This window comes from Candoia aspera, chromosome 5 (genome assembly GCF_035149785.1).
Source record: "Candoia aspera isolate rCanAsp1 chromosome 5, rCanAsp1.hap2, whole genome shotgun sequence".
NCBI lineage: Eukaryota > Metazoa > Chordata > Lepidosauria > Squamata > Boidae > Candoia > Candoia aspera.
The window spans coordinates 60517650-60541223 of record NC_086157.1 but is presented as its reverse complement, the minus strand read 5'-3'; the positions used below and the strand labels follow the sequence as shown (position 1 = coordinate 60541223).

Below are 23574 nucleotides of genomic sequence, written 5' to 3'. Positions count from 1 at the left end.
TTCTTCAAAGATTAACAGATATCCTCTAAAAATACATTAGCTTCTTCTGAAGCAGGTATTTGCTAAACTCATAGCAGGGTGTTGAATTCTAAAGGAATTATATCGTTTCCTGGTCTTTGCTGTAGGTTTCCTTAAGACACACTGCTGACATCACAAAGTCTCCTCTCAGATTCCTCCCCTCCCTGTGGTTTCCTCATTCAGGTAATTCCAACTCTGATTCTTACCAACTTGTTTTTGACTGACAGTGAATGCAAAGCGCGTTAGGGTGGGTAGTGGAGAAAAAGGAGGGCTTTTGAAAGCCTTCTTATATACATTACCTGAAGGATAGATCCACTTTCAATGAAGGACTGTCAGGCTTGTCATGAAAGTAAATTCAGGAAAGGAATTTGAACCTTGCTGCTTTACAGGTAAGAGGTAATTATGAAGAGGAATGCAGAGTTCCTGAGTGATAGTGAAAACAATTTGCATAGAAATGCAAAGCTGTCAAATTAAGGCTTGCTTTAACTAAGGATTTTTTTAAAAAATATCTTTTGAAGTTTATGTAAGCAATTTGGGAAAGCAAAGCCTGCTGAGTGCTGATGAGGTTCAGGTTGTGAAAGAAAAGTAAAGGTATGTAGTTCTTGATGGGAAAATTAAAAAAAAACCAATATATTATTTCACAGATATGAGATGTAACTGATCTTGGAGATGTCTCTGAAAGATATAATGTAACACTGATTTGTGAAGAGATGCTTCATTTTTTCATGCTCATTTTTTCTTTTCTTAAATAGAGAATAAACTCTAATGCATGTATTTCTTAACTTCACCAGAAAGCTTTGTTACTTAGGTGAATAAGCACATTTTCTGCAAGGTTTATGTGCTAACTGTAAGGAGGGCAAAATTTTACTTGAAAATGTGGGTTAATTTCATGCTTATGCTTACAAAAGGTGCAATCTAAATTATAAGTGTCATTAATGCATTTCACCTTTTTTTAAACTTTGCATTATTTATCCTTGTGTAAAAATTACGCTTAAATCAATTTAGAGGTAAACTAATATTTTCCATTTTGTTCTAGATCCAGAATGTAAAATATTTAATATGAAATATGAAGATAAGTGCCATATTTAAATATATAGACTCATAGACTCATAGACTCATAGGGTTGGAAAGGACCTTGGAGGTCTTCTAGTCCAACCCCCTGTCCAAGGCAGGAAGTCTCATACCATCTCAGACAAATGGTTGTCCAATATATCATATTTAATATGAATTATCTTTTTTCAGTTTCATTGGGATTAATTTTGTCTCTTGACACTTAATCTTTAACTTAATCTTAATATCAAACCAGTTGGTGATTCAAACCATCTATTGTAACAAACTGGGGAAATAACATTTGAGGTTACTGTGTATTCCTCTAAATTTTTCCCAGTCAAGTAACTTCAGGTTATTGCAGGACGACAACTTGCAGAATTTCCAATCAGCATGGCTGCTGTAGTCACAACACTTCTGGAAGAATAGATGATGTCATGACAATACTTTTTCATAATTTAATTCTCATATTGTACACAAATATGGGCTTTATGCTGTATTGTCACGATTCATGCTTCACCACTTCCACTCTCTCCCCGCTGTTCCCACAGGTGTTTATGCCTGGAAAGCACCTAGTTGAGAGAAAGTGATCCCAGATAAGATTGTAATATATAAATTATTTTCATTCCCATTCACTTATACAACATGGTTAACACATGCTTACATTTCTCTTATTCCAGTTAAAAAGATTAAGATTATTGTTATTCTTTGCAATATACTTATTACAGTCACAAAGGCTTATTAAGCAATTTCAGTTGTTACACTACAATGTTGGGTTAATATGCTATGAGCTTGCCTAAGCAGCAGTTGTTGTCTTTATTCTTATCAATAAAGAATATTGGTCGGATAACTAGGTGTGTGTATGGAAACATCTGTGTGAATCATGTGTTAATTCTCATTAACACATTAACCAATCAGAGTCCTTTCTTGGGGGGAGATGGGCAGTAGTACAAATTTGAGAAATAAATAAACAAATAAATAAATAAATAAATAAATTCTATCCATTCAACTTATATTGATGTGCCTTGACAAATTTTAAGAACCATGCTACACAATATACAAGTAGTCCTTGCATCTTGTCTGCCTCCTGAAGAATCTGTATAACTACCAAGTAGCAACAGTAAGAACAGACCACGGAACAACGGACTGGTTTAAGATTGGGAAAGGAGTACGGCAGGGCTGTATCCTCTCACCCTACCTATTCAACTTGTACGCAGAACACATCATGCGACATGCTGGGCTTGAGGAATCCAAGGCTGGGGTTAAAATCTCTGGAAGAAACATTAACAATCTCAGATATGCAGATGATGCCACTTTGATGGCTGAAAGCGAAGAGGAACTGAGGAGCCTTATGATGAAGGTGAAAGAAGAAAGTGCAAAAGCTGGCTTGCAGTTAAACCTCAAAAAAACCAAGATTATGGCAACCAGCTTGATTGATAACTGGCAAACAAAGGGAGAAAATGTAGAAGCAGTGAAAGACTTTGTATTTCTAGGTGCAAAGATTACTGCAGATGCTGACTGCAGTCAGGAAATCAGAAGACGCTTAATCCTTGGAAGAAGAGCAATGACAAATCTCGATAAAATAGTTAAGAGCAGAGACATCACACTGACAACAAAGGTCTGCATAGTTAAAGCAATGGTATTCCCAGTAGTAACATATGGCTGCGAGAGCTGGACCATAAGGAAGGCTGAGAGAAGGAAGATAGATGCTTTTGAACTGTGGTGTTGGAGGAAAATTCTGAGAGTGCCTTGGACTGCAAGAAGATCCAACCAGTCCATCCTCCAGGAAATAAAGCCATACGGCTCACTTGGGGGAATGATATTAAAGGCAAAACTGAAGTAGTTTGGCCACATAATGAGAAGACAGGACACCCTGGAGAAGATGCTGATGCTAGGGAGAGTGGAAGGCAAAAAGAAGAGGGGCCGACCAAGGGCAAGATGGATGGATGATATTCTAGAGGTGACAGACTCATCCCTGGGGGAGCTGGGGGTGTTGATGACCGACAGGAAGCTCTGGCGTGGGCTGGTCCATGAAGTCACGAAGAGTCGGAAGTGACTGAATGAATGAACAACAACAACCTTGCTTAACAACTGCAATTAGGACTGGAATTTTGATCCTAAGCGATGCTGTCATTAAGCAAAGCATCAGGTGACTGGACTCGATTTTACGACCATTTTTACCGCAGCTGTTAATCAAATCACCCTGGTCATTAAGTGAATCATCTGGTTGTTAAGTGAATCAGTGTTTCCCTATTGATTTGGCTTGTCGGAAGCTAGCTGGGAAGGTCGCAAATCTTGACCATGTGACCACAAGATGCTGCAACTGGTTGTAAATGCAGGCTGGTTGCCAAGTGCCCAAATTGTGATCACTTGACTGTGAGGGTGGTGTGATGGTCATAATTTTGAGGACAAGCCGCAAGTAACTTTTTTAGCCCTGTCATATCGCCAAACCATTGTTAAATGAATGGTCATTAAGCGAGGACTATCTGTAATTATGCAAATGGAAAGCAATGCCTTTTTGTTTATACTCCATATTTTAAAAATAACCACCCACCTAGTAAGATAGCACATTATGAAGAAATGTAATCCATGTTTTCCTGATGTACTAACATTCTACATGCACATAGCATTTCTTTTTGGGAAGCAAAATGATCATAACAGCAACATTGCATTTTGAAGTTGTACAGCCCAGAGTTCTACAACTTAAGTTTTCAGTTCCAATCCTGCATACTTATTTTATGCTGTACCTTTCAGGCAAATAACTTGAAGGCAGCTTGTAACACTGTTGAACAAATATGTCTGATTGATTGATTGATATATCTGCCAAGCTGCCCATGTCCTTCCTAACACAGCATCTCCAAATGCTATTGGAGTCCCCCTCAGCCCCCCATTTTGCTTGACAGGATAACCAATTATTAAAAAAAATGATATGATTTATAATTTTACAATATCTGGGAACCCACCATTGGGAACGACTGCACAGCAAGTTTGAAAATGCCATCCTCTTACTTCTGTCATAAGTAAGACAGAAGTAAGTCTTAAATGGTTACTGGTGACTGAAAGCAGATCAGTCTAGAACAGTGCACCAGTGTTTGTCTTGGAATAACATAGAAACAGATCATAAATTCATGTCTGAAGACTGTACACATTTTAAATTTTGGCCTGGATGTACCCAGAAATGTCCAAGGTTCATGCTGTGCATTCAAGCTTGGTTCAAACAGGTTCAAACAGACCTTTTAAAGTCATTCAAGCAAAGAAACAAGGCAATGTAACAATGATCAACCAAAAGCGGCACCAAACTTTTTTTTCATTGCTTGATTTTACAGATAGTGCAGTTTCTTCCATTTTACTGCCTGAATGATCTTTAGCTAATGCAGACAGTCAGTAGCCTCTAGTCACTAGTAGAAAACTAAACCATGAATCAGACTGTGCCAGGATACTGATTCGTAAATAACAGAAATTTAACTATTTTACAGATCCTCATTTTTCAAAGCATGTTTCTTTCTTTAAAAATTCAGGTAATCAAGAAAATCTTGGGATTGTTCCAATATTTTCTTTATCTTTGGTACACAGAAAAATGTACTTGTGACAAAACATGCATGTTATACTAAATACATTTTTGCATGACGAAATAGTTAAAACTAAATCTCCAATCTCATGGAATCCATTAAATGTCAAGAACTAGATAATTGTTCTCCCACTCTTCTGTTCTTAATCTACTGGAAAGAAAATATACTCATGAGAGACTCAAGTAGAACCTTCCCATTTCTGTGGGAGACTGCAAGTGATTATGGGCAGGGGATAAATAATAGACATATTCCACAATTGTGCTGTAACATATTTTACATATTTATTTATTTATTTTTAAGATTTGTAAGGCCACCCAACACAAACAGTATGACTGTATATGTTTGGGTTGGGATAATTATTTCTTAAACCAGGAATGTCTTTTCTGTTCTTTTTATGAAGATTTGCTTTGCAGTCATTTCTCAGGGACCACACGGCAGTTGTACGGCACTAGAAGCAAAAGTGAATGGAGACTCTGATCCTTCTTTCTCTCTTTCTGCTACTTCTCTCTGTTCTTCTCCTTCCTTCCTTTTCTCTTTTCTTCTCCAGGAAATACTGGAGAAGGGAAAGCCCATTCTTGACAGAAAACTAAATGGACTTCTTGCAGCGGCTGGTGCAACAAGTCTTCAGGTTGTTCATTTGCTTTCAACACTCCAGTGTATGATATGAGGATGTTATCTGCCTTACTCTGCAAGATGGGACAGTTTCAAAGAAAAGTGGGATGGTAGTACATCCTCTGAAATAGCTCACTATTCTAGAGGCATGCCTGACATCCGTATGGACATAGATAACAAAGACTTCCTTCCTTCCTTCCTTCCTTCCTTCCTTCCTTCCTTCCTTCCTTCCTTCCTTCCTTCCTTCCTTCCTTCCTTCCTTCCTCTGTCAATATCCCTAAGAATATGTATATAAATTTGATATGGGTCACCAGAGTCAATGCAATTAAATTTAAAATCTATAAATGTCAGAAATAGTCACCTTGCTCATATATATATATATGGGTGTGTGTTTAGGTTCTCTACATGTGATCGGGAACCTTGAAAGCAGAGCAACTAGTCACAGGTTAGAATGAAGTGGACATCAATCATTTAGCTTGATACAATTCAACAGTTAACCTAGATTTCCCTTCTACACATGTTCACATTTTTGTATGTCATAAAAATAATGAAATTATATTTATATTTATATTTATCTGATCTGAGGCAGGTTTAATGACATGTATACTGAGATGGGGTTTAGGCAGTATAAACTGTCTAAACATAGGTGCCATCGGTCTTAATGGAAAATACTTAACTGTCTTATTTCAGTGAGAAATCTAAAATAAAAAGTTAGCTTTTTATTTTAGATTTCTCACTGAAATAAGACAGTTAACTATACATGAGTAAACACTCCTTTGGAGTACTTACTCATGTATAGTTTTATGCCATTCAATTGCCTCTAGCTGTGGAAGCTTTGATGCCCTAAAATAAAAGGCTAACTTTTTATTTCAGGGCATCAAGAGCTTCCATAGCTAGAGGCAATTGAATGGCATAAAACTATACATGAGTAAATACTCCTTTGGAAAAAGTTGATGAAAGAGTTTTGCTTAGAACATTATTGATTGCCATATTTGGGGTCAGGGAGGAATTTTCCAGCACGTCAAACTAGCTAATGACTTGGAGGATAGTGGTTGTGATGTTCCAGGATTAGTTCTGGTTTTGGTGTTTCTTTGCTTTTGCTTACTTGCTCAAGTCATTTTGTGTTCCTGCTATGCAGGATTTTTTTTTCTAGAAGTACAGAATTTTTTTTTTCTAGAAGTACAGTAATACAGTTTATTGTTTGGATGTGACCTGGCAAATACAGAGATCTACCATGTGAAAAGGAAGGGGGTACAATGTATTTGGTGGGGTTGGGGAACCCAGGACTCTTCAGATGTTTTGGATTAGATCCTTTGCCATTGGCCAGTTTGCCCATAATTGCCATAAGTGACATTTTATGGGGAAAAAGAAAAAATGCACTTCCCCCAATTTCCTTCTTTTACACAGATGTTAAAAGATGTATGACTCTTGTATTCCTTTGGTCACCTCCTATGGCCTATTTGTGTTTTTAGCTTGTTATTTGGGCATTCTATTTTTCTACCATGTAGAGGAAAGAAGGAAAACAGGAGTCAGCCCCATGGATTTAACAGTAAAGTTCTACAGAAGAAAGGCTGATGTATTGATCTAGGTTACCCACAGAACTTAAGGCACTTGTGTGATCACAGTTCTATATCATTCCAATTTTCACCATCCATGATTACAGCAGGCTCTCCAATGCAGAGCTTCAGTCAAAACATGTGAAGGGGTGCAGAAACTTGTCATTGGAAATGTGACAGGAGGTGGGTAATGTTTCTTCTCTCTTCTCTCATGTGACTGGAATCCCTGGGGCAAGGGGAAATAAATAATGGAGGCTAACATCGTTCATATAATGAAAATGTTTGATACGGATAAAAGAAGATTAAATTTGTTGGTGAGCTGTAGCTGCTAAAGTCTCAGCCCAGGTTTGCACTTTCCCATTTAAGATGCCCAAGGGAAAAGCAAATAAATTGGCTCCAGATAACGTATTATTGAAGGATCATATGTGATGTGTGAATGAAAAGTGTATTGTGGTTACCCAATTCATCTAACAAGTGCCTTGCATATAGATTTAGCAATCATTTGTGAAGTGTAAATAGCCATTCTTACTGTGCTGACTTTCCAGTCAGGACAAACACACTGCACTATTAATGTTCAGGGTTGGATTGTGTTAATTTTTCATCTGATATTCATCACCAACCAGTTACATTGTACTTTATACAAGTATTGTTAAAGGTTAGCATTTATTGTTTAGTCACAATAGGTGATTTGGAAAATACCATAGTACTTCCCCTCTTTCCTTAGTGTAAAGTCAGTGAAACAAGATGATTAGGTATTCATATGGTTAATTACAATCAGCTTGTTCTACTGAAAGGGGAAACTTTTTTGTGTGCTATATTATTCACTGCAAACATTTCAAGACTCAGTATGACATTTTCAAGACTATTGAACTTTTGAGCAGAGATAGAGGTATAGAAGAAAAATAATAAAGATAAGATAGTATAGAATGTAAATAAACAAGCCTCTTGCCATCTCATTTTGCTGAAGTTACGATAATAAAGTTGTTTTTATTTGTTTTCCTTTGAAATGTAGCATTGCAAATCTTTCCACCATAAAGGAGGATTGGTTAAAACCTGTTATATAAAGTTTGCAGTAGCAGTCCCGTGATTCTTTCCTATGGATTTCATGGCTAGGATTAAATCCAATGTTTTGCAATGGCTCTTTCAGTCAGCTAGAATTTTATCTAATTTTAGGCAATGGTGATACATATAAAGTTAGACATATATATTTTTTTTCAATATCTGCTAGGCATAACTGTAAAACTAAGTTCTTAGCTGGCTGTGTTTTGAATAGTTCGCAATTACCTCTCAGATCAAGAATGGGTTGCACTATGACTTTCTACCCTGCCAGGGGACTTCATGGAACATGTCTAGTGTGAAAGTTTTAAACTTTTTGTTCTCTTTGATGGCCTTAAGTTTTAAGTGTCAAGATTGGCTTTAAACACTGCCACCACCATTAAGAAGCAATTAGGCCAAAATTTAAAAGTGCAACAGCTACTTTAAGTCTTGAGTGGCTTAAGGTCCCATTTGGATCTGAGTGCTTTAATGGAGTCCTGAGGATTTATGCAGTCCACCTCTGCCTTATATAAATTTCAGTTATTCAGCTAAGAACCTAAGTTGCCTATAAGTTCTTGGTTATTCAGCCAACCTTCTGGATGAATAACCTCAAAAACCAAGTTTACTCATCCTTTGCTCCAGAGGCCTCATATATATAGTCCTGGAAGAAGGTGTACACTCCAGGTTTGAAGTGGTTGATCATCTGTGGCACAAAGAATGTTAAAATTCCTTACCAAATTTGTGGGCCAAAAATTGAGTGGACCATTTCCCTGATTCTCTGAAGAAAGAGAATTCCCCAGCAACTTGACAACAGCAGGACTTCTTCCCAACAATGACAATAACACCACTGTTGAAAATAGTCAGTGGGAGAAATGTCCCCATGTTGCCCTCACATGGGAATCATGGAAAGCCAGAAAGCTGCAGACTGCTAAAAAGATTATTGTACAACAAAAGGCAGAACGTTTATTCACATGCTTTGGAGAACTTGTAAGTAAATAAATGCAAGAACACCATACTCCATTCATGCCAATTTCTCCAAAATTATCTTCTGCTTTGAAAGAATTTCTAAAACAAATTCTCTTTTCTCAGACTGAATGAGAATTGGTAGGGGGGAAACAGAGGAGAATTTCTCTGCCCAGCATTACCAGATTTATGTGCCAAAGCTATAGAAGCTCATATATATTTGTTCCACATACATAAATACTTTGTATTGGATCTTTCTTTCTAGTACATGTGCCTGAGTCACACAACCTTGTTTCTTTTTCTCTTCCAAATTCTTTGTCTGTCCCCCAGCAATAATATGCTTGAGCAGAGCTATTGAGAATAGAGTATTATGGTGCCTCTTTGCTCCTCTGTAATCTTTCTTACTTAGATCTTCACATCTTTTGACAGAGTCCATACAAAGAAGAACAGAAGGTCTGGTCTATCTATAGGATCTTATAGCTCTACCATTGACTGGTCCTCTCATATTTTGCATATTTCTAGATTACTTAATCTCAGATCAACAGAAGCCAGCCATGTAAATGTGACAATAAGGTGTCACCAAGAAATATGTCTATTTGTTTACTTATAATACTGTTGGCCTGCTTGTCAGTGAAAAAGTTTATAAGGTGAAGCTCATTCTCACTTTCAGTCCAGTAAAAAAGGGGAAAACATTCTGCTTTCAGGCTTCCAGTTGAACAGAGACAATATAACAGAGTAAAGAAGGATGCAGAAGTAGGACATGCTTCTTACAACAACCAGCTGGCCTGGAAACCTGTCACACTGAACTGCAGTGTGATGCTGAGGGGCATCCGAAGAAAGTGGATCTCGCAGCTGAGCTGACCTTATAAATACTCAGCCTTACTGGAACCCAGTTATCTCCATTCTCAAGCTAGTGTTCATCTTGTCCTTGGGTGATATCATAGACTTTATGGAATTGTTTGAACAAGGAAACAACTTCCTCAGAAAGTTTTCTGTTAGAGTCAGTTCTTTACATCATGAGTGGGCTAACTTGTTAACCTTGAAAGCCATAGAGACTGCTCACTCTGGAGCCACACACGCATGACACCTTCACACACACACATAACTTTCATCCCCTTGTTCCCATCTCTCCAAGCAGTAGACTGCCGATTATTGTCTTCCTGCTATCAGTAGGAAACCAACAACCTGGTCCACAATCTGCTAATTAGATGATGGCAAAAGGAAAGCCTTTATCAGTACCCTGATGGCCAGCTCATTATGCTGATCAACTCAGCAGTGGGAAAGTTCAGCAAAGTTCCCTCCAAGGGTCTCTGTGGTCAAGGGCTGCATGTTGTCTTCAGGGAGCATATTATCCATCCATGCTTTAGACATGATATCTGAAAAGGATAGGCTAGGGCACTACTGGAAATCCTTGAACTTTTTCTGCTTTATTATTATCTTTCTATTTCCATGGCATATATATGCTTATGCTTGGTTTCATTTTTCAAAAGTGAAAAAAAGTTATGGGACAGCTTGCATGCACATAATTCAAGTTCAAATTCATTTCCATGCAATGCATACATACGAGGGAGAAAATGGAGATGATTTTCTCCTGGATTGGGATATCCACATTAGATTTTTATTTTTTTTATTTAACCATTTTTGCATGCCATTTCCTCAAATTTCTCTGGGTGGCTAATAACAGAAGAGGAACATGTCAAAAACCAGGCATCCATCCATCATGAATCAATACATGTCTGACAAATGTTAGCAACAACCCAAACTCAATTTGGATTATTATGCTCATAATTTGGATCCTCAGTGTCAGTGGCAACTGGTAGTCATTCCTGGAGAAACCATTCTGGAGGTTTACAATGGGATGGGGCAAGGTGTAGTCCTATGGAGCATGAGCTAATTCACTTCGGGCTCTGTAACACCCTCCTTTAATTCACATTCTTCAGGCATAAGGAAAGCATAGCGGAGCTCTGCATTTTTCCCTGATAACCTGAAATGATTGACTTGCTTTTTTTTCCCATTAATGAAAGATTCTGCAGCTGCAGATGAAAGCTCTAATTTCATTACAAAGTACTCAGTGGTTTCTCCTTTTGAACTTTGGTTTTTTCCACCTCCCTCCTAAAACATCAACAAATGCAAGGGTATTATTGACATACTAGTGAAATGAAACAGAGATTCATGGCAACTCATTCTCACCCTATTTTAAAGTTATTTCAAAGTCAGAGTCACTTTAGAATTTGTACTCAGTTTCAAATAACATTTGACTTTCCTACAACAAATTTTACCAACAGAAAGCAACTAAACTGGCTTTTTCATGCATCCAGTTTCAAACAACAGGTATAACCAAATTCCTCTAGAAGCCTTTCCCTTCTTTCTCCAAGAATGTGCGGCAATGGAAAATAAGGGGGTGGGGAGAGGGCTTTTTTCCATTCACTGCATGGAAAGCACAAACACTTGGCACTTTCACCAATCTTGTACTGGAACTGGGTGGGTCATGGAAAAAGCACAGTGGAAAACATATACGGTTATGCGTGTGAAAAGGTATTTTAAATCATAAATTGACTGCATGCATTGAATTGAAAGAAAGTAATTCTAGTAATCCAAAATTGAATTGTGAAATATTGCTGGCATGCAGGACTGAAAGTGAGAATGAGCTTCACCTTAGGAAAGCAACATTAACTTTTTAGTAGCTCACATCTGTGCACAGTTCCCCTCAACATCCCCCCCCTCCAAGTTTACTGGTTTAAAAAGAGGGTGAGATTGGGAGGCCAAATGAAGAACTGAGGCCAAAACTAGTGTAAAAATTAGTACTATTAGAAAAGAAATATGAAGCAGTCTGGTTTCAAAAAGTGTTATTTCCACATGTTATTGCTCAGAAAGTTATTCCATCCTGTTTTTGCATTAATCAGCAATAAAAAAAATGCAGAAGAAAATTCAGGGTTCAAGATGTCAAACACCTTTTGTCTCAAAAATGCATATCTAAATACAATTTTGTTCAAATATATGAACGTGCTATTTTTTAAAGTTAAGAATTAAGCACTGGGAAAGGCAAAAATAGATCCATCGCTAAATTTTGAGGATGTACTCTAAAATACCAGGATAATGGTCCCATAAATTTGGCTTGCTGGTACAGGAGCATCTATTTTCAGAAAAAAAACGTTGCGGGAAATTTTGCAAAGCACATTGAGAAGTTATATTTATGTAAATAAATACACTTTGTTCTTACAAAGCAAATACTAGTTCTAGGAGTATGACAGCAAGCAGAGTATGGCATATATGATTCAGAATCAACATGACTTTTTGCAACGTTTGTTTTTTTCAAGCCATTTTTAAAACTCTGAGTGTAAATATCAAACTACAGCCTATACAGGCCCTTCATCAAATACAGAGGGTGCATATTTGTATCTTTATCCACTTTCATCCTTAAAAGACATGTCTACTGTGATAAATCCTTTGTGCATATTTTGAGGAAGGACTGTGGTCTAAACATAGGAGACATTTCGGCAGCATATGTGCATCTTGCACTTGGATTTCAGGGGTCTCTTAAGAAAGGCCTTTGCTTGTGCTTTAGTCTCTGTTTTTAGCACTCCTTCTAAAATAACTCTGGGGGTGATATTATCTATATAATTTGATGATTGTCCCAGGGAAGAGGAATCAAATTGCTTTTCTCCCCTGAAGCGGTTAGCATTCCTTTAAGTATTATCACTATTTTACTGTTCATTAAATGATGCAATTGTGGTCAACAATCAGGTAATACCTTTAGATATTGTAGGAATTTATTTTAAGAATTATTTTAAAACTTAGACATTCTGCTTGCAATATCACAGATTGTTCCTGCCCCTCTTGAACAGTTAAGGCCTCTGTAAGGGGGCAGAAGGTTGGATTTGGGTAATAATCAAGGCTTCTTTGAGTGAGAGGATGTTCCCGTCTCCTTTAAAAGAGGAGCACCCCCTGTTCAGGAAGACTTTGCTCAACCCAGCTATCTTGGATAATTTTAGGCTGTCTCTAACCTTCCCTTTTTAAGGAAGTTGTAGAGAAAGAGATGGCCCTGCAGCTACTAAGATTTTTAGAATAACTCTTGGCAGTCATGTTTCAGGCCAAGATACAGCATGGAAATTGAGTTGGTTACCTTTGTGAATGTCCTATGGATAAATCAGGATTGGGGTAGTGCAGCATTCCTTGTCCTCCTTAACTTCTCAGAAATTTTCAGTATCATCAACCATGGACTATCTTTGAAGAATTGGAGCAGTGGGGGTGGGGTGGGGGCACAGTGTTGCAGTGGTTTTCTGGGCAGAGTCCTCTACTTTGTGGAGTGCCTTGGGGACCCTTCTCTCTCCACTTCTTTTTAATATTTTTATCAACTGCTGGGGGTAACCAGTCATTGGCACAGGGTTCAATAACATCAATATTTTGATGACACTCAGTTATCCATGCTGAATGATGTGAAAGTGCCAACCCAGTGCCTGGAGGCTGTCAGGATCTGGATGGGGAGGAAGAGACTATGACTTTGGTTTGTGGACCTTGATACCATTCTTTATTCTGAATGGGTTGCACTCCCCTGTCCAGAGGTGGTTCAAAATTTGGGGTTCTCTTAGACGTACATATTCTGCTCTAAGCGGGCTTTTGCACAGCTACATCTTATGCACTAGTTGTGACTGGGAGGCCCTGGTCCTAGTCACCTCCCATTTGGTTTACTGTAATGCACTCTTCATGGAGCTGCCCTTGAAATGCATTTGGAAGCTACAGCTGGTAAAGATTGCAGCAGCCCAGACAGTGATGACTATGTCCTGATACATAGTTGGCCCCACTGCTTCAGGAGCTACCATGAAAGTCAGTTAACATGATTAATCACTTGCTGTGGGTTGTTTCTCTTCTGGGGAGCACTACCAAGAGGCCCTTGTTTTCTGCTGATGTTACCAATTGGTTATGAAATATAGTTCTATTTAGATAAAATCATGAAGAAGAAAAATATCTATCAGTTCCTACTGGTTCTGATGGCAATGATGTCTAGGTTCATTTGAATACCAATGTTATGGATCAAGGAGTAACAGTAGGATAAAGGTTTTGCCCTCTTTCAAAGGCAACTGGATGATCCTTATGGAAAACTATATTAGTCTAGATAGATAGTCTCTGTTACCACAACTCTGCATAATCTTTGTTCTCCCACTGCCTACTCTCTCTGGCTGAAGGACAACAGAAAATAGTAGAAGTAGCCACCACTTCTTGTATAAGAATAAGCTTATTGAATAAGCTTGCTTATTCACTTTCCAACTCCCTTTCCCGTAAGTAAATAAGCAATATACAGTATTTAGCTGACTAACTTTACAGCAATAGGTAAAAATGGGAGCGAGATGAAAATGACTGAGTTTGCTTGCCCAGAAGATTTCCTAGTCAATGAGCTGTGGCCATTATGGGCAGGAGCACAAACTATAGATCGTTCAGGATTTTTTTTCTTCCTAGCATTTTTCCTGCATGTGCAGGGTCCGCTTTTTTCAGATCAACCAAATGTTAATCTGTTGGTTGTGACAGCAGACATCTATTCTGCCCAAATGTTAATCATTCTCCATCTCTTGTGTACACAAGGAGCATTTCACTGTGTTTTGAGTACATATTAAATAAAAAGAATACATATATATACACAGACAATTGTTATATGTTGGAAAGTGTGTACTTAGTGAGGTGTATGTATAGTGTTTGTGTTGGGAAATGAGATCTTCTGTTCAAAAACTTCTGGCAAAACAGTCTCACATTGTACAAAAATAAATAAATAAATAAATAAATAAAAACCATGCAACTCATGTTTTCTTACTTCAGGTATGCTTCAGATTACAACTCTTCTCCAAATGAAGACGTGGGACTCAACAGTTCCGTGTCAAAATGCTTTATTAGAGCTTAGCCAATGATCTATTTTCAAAAGTATGATCTACTTTTTAAGCTCTGTTGATTGCTTTACACGACCTCATTCAAGGATTAGCACAATATCCAAAATAGTTATTTATATCTGTTTTAAACAAAAATGGAGGAGAAAGATAAGTCATACAAATTAAAGACTATTGTGCTGAACAGGACAGTTGGTGTCTTTGGCACCTGTTGAGGGCTACATCCCACAGGACTCTGTCTGTCAGCTTGGATGCTTCTTGTAACCGTGCTATGCACTGCTCCTCTTTACCACCGTCTATGTCTTTACAAATGGTTACTCTAAGCATGATGGGAGCATCAAAAAATACAGTTCCTTTCCTCCCATGTATTGCATTCACCTTCCATGTGGTTGTATACAGTAGATAGGGCCCAGCAGGAGAAAGCCAATGAACAGACAGAAGAGGCAGGAGTGAGGAAACTCCTTAGGAAGAGAGCAGAGGGGGCATGAATCTGGCACTGCTATATAGTGTAACTAGGGAGGTAGGACCCTCTCTGAGTACACTTTGATTTCCTTCTAAATTTGCTGAACACGGTATTGCCAGGAAAAGAAAAAGAAGTTTGCAAACTATGTTGCTTGCTTCAAGTATACAATATCAATTCCCTAAATCTGTTGGTGTTTATGTTGTCTGGCTATCAACCCATCTGACACACATACTGTGTCTTGTCACAAACTCTACTCTAAAAGTAATTAAGTGGAGGGACTGCAGTCCAGAAAGGTTAATTGTGCTATCTCCCGTGGTTATCAAAGGTATCATTTAGATTTCATGATCAACTTCAACCAAACTGTTATCAAAGGGACTCAGTTATTATCAATATTCTTTGTATCTAGATTTTACTACTTTTACTTCCCATGTCCCAGAACAGGGATTTGGCACTGAAAACATATTCTGGCATTCAACCATTGATCATCTGAGGTTCAGATTTAGATCTCAATTTTGCAGATGGTATGCAAAACAAAACAAAATGCTAGTATGATCAGATGGATGGAATTTTCTGTGGACACAGCTACTGACTATGAAACATTATCTTGCTTGGGTGGTTATATAAAGATAACCAGCCTACTCTGAAGTCAGGGGAAAGCAATCTGCTTTAAGTTATTGGGAAATGACAGATGATGTAAACTAATGAAATTATAAATAGATTAGGATAAAAAACTGATATATGTTATAAGAACAAACATCTATAGTTTGATTCTAACTGGAACAAAATGTCATAACAAGAGTGAAAAAAAATAACTGGATGGTTAGCAACCCAGATAATCTTAACCTGCTATCCTATCAAGTAATGCTAGCCTATATACACAGAACAATAGAAAAGGAAGGCACAAATGTGCTTTTAAACAGTATTGCCTGCCAGGAAGTAATTGTAACAGAGCAATTACTGTTTGCTTACATCAGTGTTTCTCAATCTTGGCAACTTTAAGATGGGTGGACTTCAATTCCCAAAATTCCCCAGCCAGCATGGGGAATGGCTTACATGGTGGCAAATCCTGATGAACAAGTAGGATTGATTTCTGAATAACTTTGCATTGTTCTGTGCTGTTAAAGCAGTCTTCTCATACTTGGTGCTTTCCAGATGTGATGGGACTTCTTTCCATAACCAATTGAGAATTATAGCAGCCCCTGCAGTTGTTGGTACAGCAGCTTCAAAATGGATGTATTCAAGAATCAGCTGTCCCAATGAGGTCCCTATTCTCACCTCAGATTGAGTTTTACATTAATCTGTGCTTTTCATCTGCAGTTCTAGCCAGACTTAAGGTTTAGTAAGAAAATATATGTGAAATGACAGAAGTCCCCAGGAGATACAAATACTAAGTATTATTATTATTATTATTATTATTATTATTATTATTATATACATAGTCTATTTGCTCCAGTATCATAAGCATAGGAGTTTGTATCCACGCAGATTTCCAGATTGTTAACTTATATGTCTCAAGAAATGAAGTCCTAGATACAGTAAGGTATAAAAGAAGAATGAAGATATATTATAATGGACTAGGGATTGCCATGATTTCAATCAAATGGGTACATCTCCTTCTCCAAAATTGGCAAGTTAATCAGTCATGAGGGATGGATATTGCTCTAGAATTTGTACAACTTTCTTAAATATCAGAATAGACTTCTTCATTGTATGGGACTGAAATTCCTAGAAGACCCCCACAGGAATTTTGGAAGATGCAGTTCCATGACATTGATAAGACAAAAATTATAGGGAAGGCTGAGGCAAATATATAGACGAATATCTTTATTATTTGCTTTTTATTAGATTTTTAAATACAATAAAGTTATAAAGAATCAAAGGAAGAATAAGAAAAAGAAAAAGGAAATACAGAATTATGACTTCCACCCTTCTTTCTATCAAATAGTTACCATCTTACTCTTTCCCCTTCGCCCTTTTTTGGTGGGGGGTAATTCCCTTCCCCTTCCCTTTTAGCCCTTTTTAGTCCCAAATCTGTAAATAATCAATTTAGTCTTTTCTTCTTTCAACAAAAAGTCCATATAAAGTTTCTAGTCTTTCAAAAGGATCTTTATCATCAGCTTTGCCATTTCTGTAAGTTCTTTCAATTTTGTAATCCAGTCTTCCACTGTGGTTATTTTATTATTCTTCTATCTTTGTGCATACAATAATCTTGTTCCAGTTAAATTCCCATATTTCTTTTCTAGTTCAATGTCCATAAAACCCAATAGAAACAATTCTGGTTTCATCATAATATTAATCCACAATATCTTTGCATCATTATATGGATTCGCACCCAAGATTTCTTTGCTTTTTCACAGGTCTACCATAACATATAGACAAATATCAAGAATAATATATGTAAGGTTCATAAACGTCCTTTTAAAAATTCTGTGTCACTTAGTCAAAGTCCACTGAATGTGCTTCAAAACTAAGCCATATTATGTAATATTTTTGAGAACACATTTAATAACACAAAATACTGAATCAGTCACATATGCAGATGGATGTTTATGCAAGCCACTTTTGACCTGAGTGTGAAGAACATGAATATATACAAAGTGGGAATATATAATAGTAATAATATACATTAGAAATATTTTGAATCTAAATCTCCATATTAGGTAGCAATGTAATCTGAAAATGACTAAAGTTATTTGTGATCTTATACTTTATTCTGAGTAGGTCCATAATGCACAAACTAAAAATGCACAGAGGCATTTTTAATTATAGCTTACATGGACTGCCTTTGGAAAACCATTAGATGTTGCAGCTGGTAAATTGCACTTTCCGAAGGATTTTTTTTCTTTTTTCTTTTTTTTTGATCTGCACTCACTGAGTTCCAATTTCTTGTAGGCTCAAATCAAGTTACAGTTATAAGTCATGATGACCTATAAAGATGAAATGATTGAAATAGAGTTTATTTCCTGTATTCTGTTCATCATCTGCCTGCCATTCCTCATCTGTTTTGGGGGCAAATGTCTCCACTGCAATTTTCATTTTATTGAGAGAATGAAAACGAGAAGTTTACCATCAGTAGTACTATTACTATTGAAAGTAATTATTGTAAATAAGTAAGTATTGAAATAGTAGTACTTACTATTGAAAGCACTAATAGCTACTTTAGAGAAAGTGTGAATTTTTCTTGGACTGCAGAATGGTAGATGAAAACACTATTTCATAATGTAAGAGATAAATGAAGTAAGAAAAAGGAGATGTAGAATTGGCTGAATATGTGGAAATAGCAAGATAATAATGAAACCACAACAGATTGATCTGAATGATCTGATATTTTGTAGATGGACACCAAAATTATGAAATCCAGGGAAATGTATAAAACGTGCGATCAACCAGAAGATGGTGAGGACAATCATCTCATGTCTTTGGTTTGACTACTCATAAAATTATCAACTATGTACTGAAAGAAAGCTAGAGAGAGAAATCTATCACTTGGATAACTTAATCTTTTCATATTGATGAAAGATGCTCTCTCTACTTTTTAAATATTTGCTTATATGCTTTTTATTTTTTTAATTAGAATTTTTAAATACAATAAAAATATAAAAATTAAAGTAAAAATAAGAAAGATAGAAGATAAAAAAAGAAAAAAGAAAAGAAGTGAAAGAAAGAAAAAAGAAAAAAAAATACAGAATTATGACTTCCACCCTTGTTTCTATCAACTAGTTGCCATCTTACGCTTTCCTCTCTCTCTTTAACCCTTTTTAATCCCCAAATCCATAGATCATCAATTCAGTCTTTTCTTCTTCCAGCAAAAATTCCATGTATGGTTTCCAGTCTTCCAAAAAAGTATTTTTTTAATCTGCTTTTTAGTGGAAAAGTGCTTTTTCACTAAAGTAAACAGCAAGGAATTAAAGTAAATTGTCTATTTGGTCTTCATGCTCTCTAAGAGCTTCATGATATTAAGGGTCAGCTCATCATGTGAAAAAGCACAGAAATGGCAGTATATTAGATATGCTCAAGGATTTTGTTTAGTCTGTATTTTGAAGTAAACCAATTCAGTCTGTATCTCATGTGCTTATCCTTTCGATGTTGCAGTTCTTGAAATTTTGAAAACAGTGCTCAACTCAAAATACATGCACCAACATGAGCATTAAAATCTATACTTAGGATAAGATCATTTGAACCTTTGGGAAAAATACCTTTGTGTGTGTGTGTGTGTGTGTATTGTACAGATTGAAAAAAAAGGAATTAACTGATTAATATGAAGCAGTATGGAATGAATTAAAAATCAAAAGCAGAATTGACTAGACTTTTGGTAGACATTGATCTAAAAATGGAAACTATTCCACTCTAATCCAGACCAACCATTTATTCTCTTTAATGAAAGTTTGAATTGAATGGACAAGAAATATACCGAGCTTAAAGGATTAATGAAATGAGGAAAGCAGAAGACAAGGCACATGTTCCCATATAGGTTTTAATTAAGAAATAGATAATTATGCACAGCAGATCCACATAGTGAACAGAAAAGAGGGGGTGCTGAGACCTAATTAAAAGCACGGAGAAAATAAAGCTTGAAGCTAGAATACAGAAAGGGAATAAAATCCTGTGCTATTTCAGAGTTCTGTCCTTGGCTGTATTACTCATTCATAATCTGCATGCAGCAATGGCCATACTAGGTTTGTTTCTTCCTATGTAAGTGAAGTGGGATAGAAATACTTGCCTTCTCCATGGGACTGTGGTTCAGTTTAATGTTTGCACAGCAATTGAAGATGCAAATGAGACAGAACTGAAATGCTCAGTATTGTTTTTAAAAGTGCATGTGGGTGATAAAGTCTCTGTATCTTAGTTTTAATCTGGCACATGGCTCTGATTTAATGGAATGGAAAGTTTTAAAAGTTTACCTCTTTGGTGAGCTAAACCCTGTTTAAAGTTGCTGTCTTAAGAAAGCAGGTAATAGTTACACAGCACGAACAGGGTCAGAGGTGAGAGAGGTGGAAAATACCAATCTCCACTTTGGAAGCTAGTGGTGTTAATGAAGATCCACTGTGATGATGTTTGAATTCAAGGAAGTTGGGAATCAGTTCCTGGCAGGAGAGATGCAAAGCTTCTAAGCATTTTGTAACTCAGGAAATGTCAGTCATTTTTTGAAAAGTGAATACAGCAGGTCATGGGGATTCTTTGCATAGAATAATAGTTTCTATTTCACTGGCTTTGTTAGAATTATTCTTAAATGAAATAGCAGATGTAGGATTTGAGGCAATTTTTATTTAAACCTGACTCTGGTTCCCAAACCATCAAGCACAGTAAAGAATTCCAGACCAACAAACACAGTAAAACATACTTTATGATCAACAAACAACAGCAGCCATACGCAAGCTTTTTGGCATGGTTCTGGCTATAACTATATTTCCAAAAGTTTAACCCAGTTGTATATCTAAATCAAATTTATTCATTTAGAAGAAAGTAATTGATGATGACAGACTGTGCAGCATAAACATGAAATGATTTGCTGGCTAAATATTCTATGCCTAAAATCCTCATTTAGATATGAAATACAGTTTTATGTATCAGTTTTATCTGGCTTTTATCAGAAAGAAGTCCCTCTGAAAGTAACTTCAGTTCTTAATTGGGACCTATCCAATGTCTGTCTTTAGTAGCTGGTAAAGGAAAAGTGGGGAGATATTTCTAGAGCTGTATGAAGCCTAGGCTATTTTTAATAAGGAGGATATTTAAAACATTGAAGCCAGTCTTTGATGAGAGTAGCTCTTGGGCACATACCTGCCTAAAGTTAATTGCAAGTAACCCAAATACAGATGCTGAGTCTACCTCTGAGCAACACAAAGAGCTCAGGATGTATTTCCTGACATTTCCTGGTATATAGCATTCCATCTTGATTATTTGTCTTCTCTGGGAATTGTTTTTGTGGGGCGGGGAATGTGTGGGGAAAAATGTTGGGATATCTAACAGCTCATTGAGCTGTTACTGCTTATGGGTTTATTGGTCATAATAGTTCAACAGGATGTAAAATATCATAGAGAAACACACATATTGATGATAACATTTTCATGTCCCCTTCCTGCAATACATGAATGCACATGGAGGTGTAGCCTCAAATAACATTTACTCATCTTCTACTCCTTATTTTTGCCAAAGCCCCAGCCTTCTCTTCAGAAACTATAAGAACTACATCTACTTGATTCCAAACATTCTCATTCCTCAGCTTTGCAAGTTTCACAGAAACATTTCCCACAAAGACATGAGTTATTTATACCATATGAACCATAGGGGATGGTTAGAGGCAGGAAAGCCAGATCCAGTGTTTCTTTTCTCTCTGTGTCACAATCCCAGAAAGGGGGAGCATCTGACAGTTCATGACAGGAGAATTTTAATTTAGAAAGCTAAATCTTTTTCATCTTACCTCAGAATCATATTGGGGAACCCATAGGCCCACCATACATCAATGGCATTGAGAAGACTCTGGAAATGTACTACACATTTATAGGAGTAGCTGGAATAGTGTTACGACAGAGAAATTGGAACAAACATAGCAGAGGGTTGGAAAGAATGTGATCTTTCATGCTTCCAGGCGTAAGTCAGTCAAAATTGGGAGGAAGGAGGTGGGGGGTGAAGATTGTTTCTGAGGAGACATTTACTGCTTGCTTCAGGGTCTTTTCCTTTCATACAGCTAATATAGGCAACCGTCATTTCACTGGAAGTGAGCATCCAATAACCATGACAGCATGGCAGTCCCTGCAACTATCCTCTAATCTGATAAGCATGGCAAAGAGAAGAGGGGGAATTCTTTAAGTGTATTTCTTTGGGTTTTGAGTTATAAACAACAGGAATTCAAGAGAAGAGAGATGAGGAAAGAAACAGAATGCAGGAAGTCAGGGGAATAAAAAAGGCCAGTATCGGATGGGATCCATTCCAGGACATGAAAGGAAGTGACTAAATTGATACATGAATGTTACCTAATAAAGAAACACAAATGGAGAAAGGAAGACACCAAGGACTGGTGAGATGCTATTCTAATACTTATATGTTTATAGGTCAAGATCCAGAAATGCATAGGTTTAGAACATTGATAATAGAAAAGGGACTGCTTTGAAATACAGTGAGGAAAAAAACCCTCTGGAATGAGTGAATGAGTGAAATAGAGAATAAGGCAGTTATGTTTGTAGGTCTTGCAGGGATAGGCTGGTGGTGTTTGGGAGGTTCTTTAATTTTTAAGAGAGAGCCTGAAGCTATAGCACTGAAAGTACTATCCAGGGAAAATGCTTTATCTTGTCTTGGAAATTCACAAATCCTTACCCAACTTACCACATACCTCAGAAGATTAATGTGTGCTGATTTATAGCCCTCAAGGATCCCAGACTCTACAAAACTTCTTTGAATCTTAGACTGATAACATCTGGAATCAGAGTTCAAGAACTGAGGGCAACTCTTTTCTTCTTGACAGACATAACTTCCTAAGGCAATGTAAACTTAAAACTTAGGCATGTTTAATAATGACATTAAAGGGAGAAGGGGTTCTTTTTTAAGTTTTTGTGCGTTTAATTCTAAACTTGTTTCATGATATTGTGGTGCCAACTAGCCTTGGAGAAACTGAGGTGCAGGACTTTCTAATGACACCCCAATAGTCATGTACCAAGGACATATGAACATAGGCATTTACCTTGGTTCAGCTGGTTCTAGGTTATCTACAGACTGGTAGAAGCTCTCTAAGGATTACACTGCAGTCTATTGCAGGCCTATTTTGAAAAGCCAGGAATTTGAACCCATTATATTCTCCATGCAAAGCAGGGACATCTATGGCCTTTGCCCAGTAAGAAAGGAATTTATCAGTTTCAGTTTCTCCATAATAATTAACACTCCATTCCCTTATAAAGAAATTTGCAATTTTTGGTAATTATTACCCCATCTTGAAAGATACAAATTAAATTCTTCATCCATTTACACAGGGCAAATTCCATAGCTCCAGCTATTCCTAGCATAGACAGTACTATGTAGCTTTCAGAAAGGCTCACAAATGTTCAGAGCAATATGTTCAAAGCTCTCTACTTCGGTTATAAATCTGACAGGCTCATATTGTCCCACATTCAAATATTGTAAATTTCAAAGTTTTGGTCTTCCATTTATGAAGATGTTTATGAATGATGGTCCTAAAAAACAATGAATCCCCTGAAATTCTTTCTGATCTGTACAGTGACTTGATAATGGAGAGTCACCCATGATTAGCTGAATTCAGAGATTAAGGGAAAACAAAACATGGGAAGTAGAGAGAAGAACCCATCCTTGGGAATTTTACGTGACTTATACCCTTGTCCAAAATTTGGCAAAGAGAGTGACTTCTCTTGATTTGCTGTGCCATAGATTATTTTCTAAAATATTTTCTTTGTGAGGATTTTTATGTCATTATCTCAGATGCATTTCCTTTT

At 36.9% G+C, this 23574-nt stretch overlaps 1 protein-coding gene across 6 annotated transcripts in view; it reads left to right on the top strand.

Moving 5' to 3' along the window:
• Positions 1-205: 205 nt before the first annotated feature.
• KCNJ15 (potassium inwardly rectifying channel subfamily J member 15) overlaps positions 206-23574 on the top strand; it is a 136295-nt gene continuing 112926 nt past the window's right edge. For 3 of the 6 annotated variants that reach the window (XM_063305353.1, XM_063305358.1, XM_063305357.1), the window contains exon 1: positions 206-407. The gene's annotated coding sequence lies outside the window, so the exon portion shown is untranslated. Of the gene's footprint in view, positions 408-434; positions 610-6909; positions 6986-23574 lie in introns of those variants that run through there. The other 3 variants (XM_063305356.1, XM_063305355.1, XM_063305354.1) reach the window with 3 other exon arrangements.